The sequence below is a fragment of the Rutidosis leptorrhynchoides genome, chromosome 9 (genome assembly GCF_046630445.1).
Source record: "Rutidosis leptorrhynchoides isolate AG116_Rl617_1_P2 chromosome 9, CSIRO_AGI_Rlap_v1, whole genome shotgun sequence".
NCBI classification, from domain to species: domain Eukaryota; kingdom Viridiplantae; phylum Streptophyta; class Magnoliopsida; order Asterales; family Asteraceae; genus Rutidosis; species Rutidosis leptorrhynchoides.
In genome coordinates, this window is record NC_092341.1 from 69673767 (window position 1) to 69683893 (window position 10127).

Sequence of the window (10127 nt, forward strand, 5' to 3'; positions counted from 1 at the left end):
AATTAAGATTCGATATTAGAAATTTGGATTTGAAACTTTGCAGATAGTCTTTACATCTGATTCTTAACGAAACTGCATTTATGGATTTTAAAATGGGTTTTAAATTCGAATTTTTGCTGAAAGGATGAAGAACAGGAAAGAAAAAAAAACGGGTTTCCTTTAAATTCTGGTTTCTTTTTCGAATTGCAGAAGCAGATGTCTTTATTTAATGTTAGAAATCGATTATGGGAAGCAGTAACATAATTGTTCCTTAGTGATAATGATCGACAAGGGTTCACAGGGCAAACAGAAAGGCTGAAAAAAAAATATAAAGAACAGATAAAGTATTCCACTTGCACGCGTATATATCTATATTATATAAATTATGTTTTAATATTAATAATTAATAAATATTTTAAATATAATAATATGTTAATATTACTAATAAAATGTTTTTAAATAATATTGATTAATCCATAATCAGTTAATTCAATAAATTAATAAATAATATTAATAAGTAATAATCATATATTAACTATCATAATAAAAATGTTTATAATAACATTGTTAATGATAATAATAATAATACTAATTATAATAATATTAAATTAATACTATTAATAATACTGATTTCAATATAAATAATGAAAGTAATATAATAATTATATTTTTACTCATAATTAAATTTAATATAATAATATTACATTTTATTAGTTATGTAATACCTATAATAACACATTTGAATATTTAATGTTTATATACATTATGTATATTACAACATACATATAATATTAACTGTGTACAGATTTAATATATATGTATATTTATATATTTATTTTAATGATATCTTACTATTTTGTAAATTACTTTACATGTTTAAATCACATAATTAAATGATATTATATTAATACAAATTAATATATACATATACATATATATATATATATATATATATATATATATATATATATATATATATATATATATATATATATATATATATATATATATATATATATATATATATATATATATATATATCTATATCTATTTACATATTTATTTACACACAATTGTTCGTGAACCATCGGAAATAGTCAAAGGTCAAATGCTTTCATGGAAATAGTTCAAACATTATGAGACTCAGTTTAATAGACTTTGCTTATCGTGTCGAATTCATATAAGATTAAGTTTAAATTTGGTCGAAAATTCCCGGGTCATCACAAGAACAACTAACTCTAGACAGTATTTTCTTTTTAGAATATTTGAATCTCCCCACACTTAGGTAGCTGTGGTGTCGAAATTATGATTAACTTCATCGTCAATTTCTCTTGGACCATAATCAACTTGCATATCTGTGACTTTTGCTTTAAGCCATTGGTCGGATTCTTGTGTAATATCCACAAATTCAACTAGTTTCGCCTTTTCTTTAGGCGAAAGATTGGATACTAACCGGTTACATAAATTAAAGTTCCCCTTTGTTCTAGCATCGCGAATCCATTTAATAAGTTTCTTCATTGAACTGTTAATAACTCGATCATTTAATTTTGTATCAACAACGGGGTTCTTTGTTATCAGATCATCATTAGGTGTTACTTCATCTTCCTCACACTTAGGCATTTTATTATTGTTAAGCACTACCGTTGGAGTTGGTAAAACAATATAGTTTTTACCAATCGTTTTTGGTTCAACGGTTTTGGTTGGTGGAGATTTAGACTTTCGACTCACAAAGGTGATCGATTTTTCACCATCACTAAGTGTTATTCTACCCTCTCTTACATTAATGAACGCCTCGGTGGACGCTAAGAATGGTCGTCCTAAAATTAGAGGAACGTTTGAGTCCTCTTCTATGTCAATGACAATAAATTCGACTAAAAAGGTTAAATTACCCACTTGAACGGGTAGGTTGTCAGCAATTCTAACTGGGTGCCTAATGGTTTGATCAAAGAGTCGAACACTCATTTTCGTTGGACTTAACTCACCTACTCCTAATCTCTTATATAATGAAAGAGGCATAACACTTATACTTGCACCTAAATCAGCTAGTGCATCATACATGACACAATCACTAAGTAGACAAGGAACAATAAATTCACCCGGATCACCTAACCTTGGTGGAGGTTTTGGTGGAACTGTCTTCACCGGGTTTACTTTTACAGTTTTTGTTTCTTGCACTTTCTTATTCTTCTTGTTTTCAGAGGTATCACAGACTTTATTACCTATCACTTGCTCATACTCAACTCCTTTTCTTGGAAACGGGATGGGTGGTCTGTATAGTGCCACCACTGGCTTTACATACTCGGGTGGTGTTGTAACTTCTTCATTGTTGCTCACATCTAAAATCTTCCCATCTTCTGATGATGTTTTTTTCAGAATTTGTTGACACCATATTAACATTCTCATTTCGAGGATTTACTTCAGTATTACTCAGTAGCTTTCCTTGTTCCCTCTCACTCATCATGCTAGCAAGAGTACCTACGTGTTTTTCTAGATTCAAAATGGAAGCTTGTTAAGTTCTTAATGATTGATCAAACCTCTCATTCGTTTGGGTTTGAGATGTAATAAATTGTGTTTGAGATTCCATTAGCTTTGCCATCATTTCTTCTAGATTTGACTTTTTCTCTTCGGTTTGTTGTGGTGTTTTATACAAGCTAGGTCTTTGTTGATTGAAAGTATTGTTTTGAGTTGATTGGTTATTCGGACCTTGTTGGTTGTATAAGTTATTGTTGGGTCCATTTGGATTGTAAAGAATGTTTTGATTTCGATTGAAGTTTGGCCTTGGCGGTTGATAATTATTTTGATAATTATTTCCCTGCCTTTGGTTCATGTAGGAAACATTCTCTCGTTGTTCCATCGTTTGTTCAATGTTGCAATCTTTCGTTAAGTGTGGTCCACCGCATTGCTCACAATTGATTCGTATTGCGTGAATATCTTTATTCATCTTTTCCATTCGTCTCTCGAAAGCATCTATTTTTGCGAAAACAGAATCAAAGTCATGGCTAGAATCGGCTCTAGCCGCTTTAGATGAACGAAAAATATCTTTTTCTTGGTGCCACTCATGTGAGTGGGATACTGTGTTATCAATGATCTTTTGAGCTTCAGTTGCGGTTTTCTTCATAATGGAACCACCAGCTGCTGTGTCGATGTCTTTTCGTGTAGCAACGTCAACACCTTGGTAGAATATTTGTACTATTTGATAAGTGTCTAAACCGTGTTGAGGACATCCTCTCAACAACTTTTCGAATCTTGTCCACGCCTCATATAGATTTTCATTTGGCTTTTGTGTGAACGTAACAATTTCTCCTTGAAGTCTCACGGCTTTAGATGTCGGAAAGAATCTTTTAAGAAAATTTTCAACTAAAACATCCCATGTATCAATCGCCCCTTCAGGTAACGATTCTAACCAATCTTTGGTTTCTCCCTTTAAAGTCCAGGGAAACAACATGAGATAGATCTGTTCATCCTCAACTTCTCTGATTATGAATAGAGTACAAATCCTATTAAAGGTTCGAAGATGTTCGTTTGGATCTTCTTTTGGCGTACCACTAAATTGGCATTGATTAGTTACCATGTGTAGGATTTGTCCTTTGATTTCATAATCTGGCGCATTAATGTCTGGTTGAGTAATTATGTGACCTTGGCCAGTGCGTTTAGCCCTCATTCGGTCTTCCATACTTAGAGGTTCCAGATTTTCCATGATTGAAATTGTTGAATCTGAATCACTAGAGGATTCTGAATTAATGGTTTCTTCCTCGATAATCTCTGGATGAGTGATTTGTGGTTCAGGAGGAATGATTAGTGGTTCAGGATCTCTGAATTGTCCTTGAATATCCTCCGGATTCTCAATTGTGAGGTTGGGTTCAAAAAATGGATTATCAGAAATTTGAATTGGAGTACTTGGTCGACTATGAAATGTCCCGTTCTTATTGATTAAAAACGTTCCATATTAATTAATTTCGTTGCGAGGTTTTGACCTCTATATGAGACGTTTTTCAAAGACTACATTCATTTTAAAACAAACCATAACCTTTATTTCATCAATAAAGGTTTAAAAAGCTTTACGTAGATTATCAAATAATGATAATCTAAAATATCATGTTTACACACGACCATTACATAATGGTTTACAATACAAATATGTTACAACAAAATAAGTTTCTTGAATGCAGTTTTTACACAATATCATACAAGCATGGACTCCAAATCTCGTCCTTATTTAAGTATGCGACAGCGGAAGCTCTTAATAATCACCTGAGAATAAAGATGCTTAAAACGTCAACAAAAATGTTGGTGAGTTATAGGTTTAACCTATATATATCAAATCATAATAATAGACCACAAGATTTCATATTTCAATACACATCCCATACATAGAGATAAAAGTCATTCATATGGTGAACACCTGGTAACCGACATTAACAAGATGCATATATAAGAATATCCCCATCATTCCGGGACACCCTTCGGATATGATATAAATTTCGAAGTACTAAAGCATCCGGTACTTTGGATGGGGTTTGTTAGGCCCAATAGATCTATCTTTAGGATTCGCGTCAATTAGGGTGTCTGTTCCCTAATTCTTAGATTACCAGACTTAATAAAAAGGGGCATATTCGATTTTGATAATTCAACCATAGAATGTAGTTTCACGTACTTGTGTCTATTTTGTAAATCATTTATAAAACCTGCATGTATTCTCATCCCAAAAATATTAGATTTTAAAAGTGGGACTATAACTCACTTTCACAGATTTTTACTTCGTCGGGAAGTAAGACTTGGCCACTGGTTGATTCACGAACCTATAACAATATATACATATATATCAAAGTATGTTCAAAATATATTTACAACACTTTTAATATATTTTGATGTTTTAAGTTTATTAAGTCAGCTGTCCTCGTTAGTAACCTACAACTAGTTGTCCACAGTTAGATGTACAGAAATAAATCGATAAATATTATCTTGAATCAATCCACGACCCAGTGTATACGTATCTCAGTATTGATCACAACTCAAACTATATATATTTTGGAATCAACCTCAACCCTGTATAGCTAACTCCAACATTCACATATAGAGTGTCTATGGTTGTTCCGAAATATATATAGATGTGTCGACATGATAGGTCGAAACATTGTATACGTGTCTATGGTATCTCAAGATTACATAATATACAATACAAGTTGATTAAGTTATGGTTGGAATAGATTTGTTACCAATTTTCACGTAGCTAAAATGAGAAAAATTATCCAATCTTGTTTTACCCATAACTTCTTCATTTTAAATCCGTTTTGAGTGAATCAAATTGCTATGGTTTCATATTGAACTCTATTTTATGAATCTAAACAGAAAAAGTATAGGTTTATAGTCGGAAAAATAAGTTACAAGTCGTTTTTGTAAAGGTAGTCATTTCAGTCGAAAGAACGACGTCTAGATGACCATTTTAGAAAACATACTTCCACTTTGAGTTTAACCATAATTTTTGGATATAGTTTCATGTTCTTAATAAAAATCATTTTCTCAGAATAACAACTTTTAAATCAAAGTTTATCATAGTTTTTAATTAACTAACCCAAAACAGCCCGCGGTGTTACTACGACGGCGTAAATCCGGTTTTACGGTGTTTTTCGTGTTTCCAGGTTTTAAATCATTAAGTTAGCATATCATATAGATATAGAACATGTGTTTAGTTGATTTTAAAAGTCAAGTTAGAAGGATTAACTTTTGTTTGCGAACAAGTTTAGAATTAACTAAACTATGTTCTAGTGATTACAAGTTTAAACCTTCGAATAAGATAGCTTTATATGTATGAATCGAATGATGTTATGAACATCATTACTACCTTAAGTTCCTTGGATAAACCTACTGGAAAAGAGAAAATTGGATCTAGCTTCAACGGATCCTTGGATGGCTCGAAGTTCTTGAAGCATAATCATGACACGAAAACAAGTTCAAGTAAGATCATCACTTGAAATAAGATTGTTATAGTTATAGAAATTGAACCAAAGTTTGAATATGATTATTACCTTGTATTAGAATGATAACCTACTGTAAGAAACAAAGATTTCTTGAGGTTGGATGATCACCTTACAAGATTGGAAGTGAGCTAGCAAACTTGAAAGTATTCTTGATTTTATGTAACTAGAGCTTGTAGAATTTATGAAGAACACTTAGAACTTGAAGATAGAACTTGAGAGAGATCAATTAGATGAAGAAAATTGAAGAATGAAAGTGTTTGTAGGTGTTTTTGGTCGTTGGTGTATGGATTAGATATAAAGGATATGTAATTTTGTTTTCATGTAAATAAGTCATGAATGATTACTCATATTTTTGTAATTTTATGAGATATTTCATGCTAGTTGCCAAATGATGGTTCCCACATGTGTTAGGTGACTCACATGGGCTGCTAAGAGCTGATCATTGGAGTGTATATACCAATAGTACATACATCTAAAAGCTGTGTATTGTACGAGTACGAATACGGGTGCATACGAGTAGAATTGTTGATGAAACTGAACGAGGATGTAATTGTAAGCATTTTTGTTAAGTAGAAGTATTTTGATAAGTGTATTGAAGTCTTTCAAAAGTGTATAAATACATTTTAAAACACTACATGTATATACATTTTAACTGAGTCGTTAAGTCATCGTTAGTCGTTACATGTAAGTGTTGTTTTGAAACCTTTAGGTTAACGATCTTGTTAAATGTTGTTAACCCAATATTTATAATATCAAATGAGATTTTAAATTATTATATTATCATGATATTATCATGTATGAATATCTCTTAATATGATATATATACATTAAATGTCTTTACAATGATAATCGTTACATATATGTCTCGTTTAAAAATCATTAAGTTAGTAGTCTTGTTTTTACATATGTAGTTCATTGTTAATATACTTAATGATATGTTTACTTATCATAGTATCATGTTAACTATATATATATATATATCCATATATATGTCATCATATAGTTTTTACAAGTTTTAACGTTCGTGAATCACCGGTCAACTTGGGTGGTCAATTGTCTATATGAAACATATTTCAATTAATCAAGTCTTAACAAGTTTGATTGCTTAACATGTTGGAAACATTTAATCATGTAAATATCAATCTCAATTAATATATATAAACATGGAAAAGTTCGGGTCACTACAGTACCTACCCGTTAAATAAATTTCGTCCCGAAATTCTAAGCTGTTGAAGGTGTTGACGAATCTTTTGGAAATAGATGCGGGTATTTCTTCTTCATCTGATCTTCATGCTCCCAGGTGAACTCGGGTCCTCTATGAGCATTCCATCGAACCTTAACAATTGGTATCTTGTTTTGCTTAAGCCTTTTAACCTCACGATCCATTATTTCGACGGGTTCTTCGATGAATTGAAGTTTTTCGTTGATTTGGATTTCATCTAACGGAATAGTGAGATCTTCTTTAGCAAAACATTTCTTCAAATTCGAGACGTGGAAAGTGTTATGTACAGCCGCGAGTTGTTGAGGTAACTCAAGTCGGTAAGCTACTGGTCCGACACGATCAATAATCTTGAATGGTCCAATAAACCTTGGATTTAATTTCCCTCGTTTACCAAATCGAACAACGCCTTTCCAAGGTGCAACTTTAAGCATGACCATCTCTCCAATTTCAAATTCTATATCTTTTCTTTTAATGTCAGCGTAGCTCTTTTGTCGACTTTGGGCGGTTTTCAACCGTTGTTGAATTTGGATGATCTTCTCGGTAGTTTCTTGTATAATCTCCAGACCCGTAATCTGTCTACCCCCCACTTCACTCCAACAAATCGGAGACCTGCACTTTCTACCATAAAGTGCTTCAAACGGCGCCATCTCAATGCTTGAATGGTAGCTGTTGTTGTAGGAAAATTCTGCTAACGGTAGATGTCGATCCCAACTGTTTCCGAAATCAATAACACATGCTCGTAGCATGTCTTCAAGCGTTTGTATCATCCTTTCGCTCTGCCCATCAGTTTGTGGATGATAGGCAGTACTCATGTCTAGACGAGTTCGTAATGCTTGCTGTAATGTCTGCCAGAATCTTGAAATAAATCTGCCATCCCTATCAGAGATAATAGAGATTGGTATTCCATGTCTGGAGACGACTTCCTTCAAATACAGTCGTGCTAACTTCTCCATCTTGTCATCTTCTCTTATTGGCAGGAAGTGTGCTGATTTGGTGAGACGATCAACTATTACCCAAAAAGTATCAAAACCACTTGCAGTCCTTGGCAATTTAGTGATGAAATCCATGGTAATGTTTTCCCATTTCCATTCCGGGATTTCGGGTTGTTGAAGTAGACCTGATGGTATCTGATGCTCAGCTTTGACCTTAGAACACGTCAAACATTCTCCTACGTATTTAGCAACATCGGCTTTCATACCCGGCCACCAAAAATGTTTCTTGAGATCCTTGTACATCTTCCCCGTTCCAGGATGTATTGAGTATCTGGTTTTATGAGCTTCTCTAAGTACCATTTCTCTCATATCTCCAAATTTTGGTACCCAAATCCTTTCAGCCCTATACCGGGTTCCGTCTTCTCGAATATTAAGATGCTTCTCCGATCCTTTGGGTATTTCATCCTTTAAATTTCCCTCTTTTAAAACTCCTTGTTGCGCCTCCTTTATCTGAGTAGTAAGGTTATTATGAATCATTATATTCATAGATTTTACTCGAATGGGTTCTCTGTCCTTCCTGCTCAAGGCATCGGCTACCACATTTGCCTTCCCCGGGTGGTAACGAATCTCAAAGTCGTAATCATTCAATAATTCAATCCACCTACGCTGCCTCATATTCAGTTGTTTCTGATTAAATATGTGTTGAAGACTTTTGTGGTCGGTATATATAATACTTTTGACCCCATATAAGTAGTGCCTCCAAGTCTTTAATGTAAAAACAACCGCTCCTAATTCCAAATCATGCGTCGTATAATTTTGTTCGTGAATCTTCAATTGTCTAGACGCATAAGCAATCACCTTCGTTCGTTGCATTAATACACAACCGAGACCTTGCTTTGATGCGTCACAATAAATCACAAAATCATCATTCCCTTCAGGCAATGACAATATAGGTGCCGTAGTTAGCTTTTTCTTCAATAACTGAAACGCTTTCTCTTGTTCATCATTCCATTCAAATTTCTTCCCTTTATGCGTTAATGCAGTCAAGGGTTTTGCTATTCTGGAAAAGTCTTGGATGAACCTTCTGTAGTAACCAGCTAGTCCTAAAAACTGGCGTATGTGTTTCGGAGTTTTCGGGGTTTCCCACTTTTTAACAGTTTCTATCTTTGCCGGATCCACCTTAATACCTTCTTTGTTCACTATGTGACCGAGGAATTGAACTTCTTCCAACCAAAATGCACACTTTGAAAACTTAGCATACAATTCTTCCTTCCTCAATACTTCTAACACCTTTCTCAAATGTTCACCGTGTTCTTGGTCATTCTTGGAGTAAATAAGTATGTCATCAATGAAAACAATGACAAACTTGTCAAGGTATGGTCCACACACTCGGTTCATAAGGTCCATGAACACAGCTGGTGCATTAGTTAAACCAAACGGCATGACCATAAACTCGTAATGACCGTAACGTGTTCTGAAAGCAGTCTTTGGAATATCATCTTCTTTCACCCGCATTTGATGATACCCGGAACGTAAGTCAATCTTTGAATAAACAGATGAGCCTTGTAGTTGATCAAATAAGTCGTCGATTCTAGGTAGTGGGTAGCGGTTCTTGATGGTAAGTTTGTTCAACTCTCGGTAGTCGATATATAACCTGAATGTACCATCTTTCTTCTTGACAAACAAAACAGGAGCTCCCCACGGTGATGTGCTTGGTCGAATGAAACCACGCTCTAAAAGTTCTTGTAATTGGCTTTGCAGTTCTTTCATCTCGCTGGGTGCGAGTCTGTAAGGAGCACGAGCTATTGGTGCAGCTCCTGGTACAAGATCTATTTGAAATTCAACGGATCGATGTGGGGGTAATCCCGGTAATTCTTTTGGAAATACATCAGGAAATTCTTTTGCAATGGGAACATCATTGATGCTTTTTTCTTCAGTTTGTACTTTCTCGACGAGTGCTAGAACAGCATAGCAACCTTTTCTTATTAGTTTTTGTGCCTTCAAATTACTAATAAG

General features: G+C 33.8%; 1 non-coding gene across 1 annotated transcript; it reads left to right on the forward strand.

The window, feature by feature from the left end:
- The first annotated feature begins 3185 nt into the window (after positions 1-3185).
- Positions 3186-3292, forward strand: LOC139869495 (small nucleolar RNA R71). The gene has a single exon (XR_011766102.1). It is a non-coding gene; the product is annotated as a small nucleolar RNA R71 (small nucleolar RNA).
- The last annotated feature ends 6835 nt before the right edge of the window (positions 3293-10127 follow it).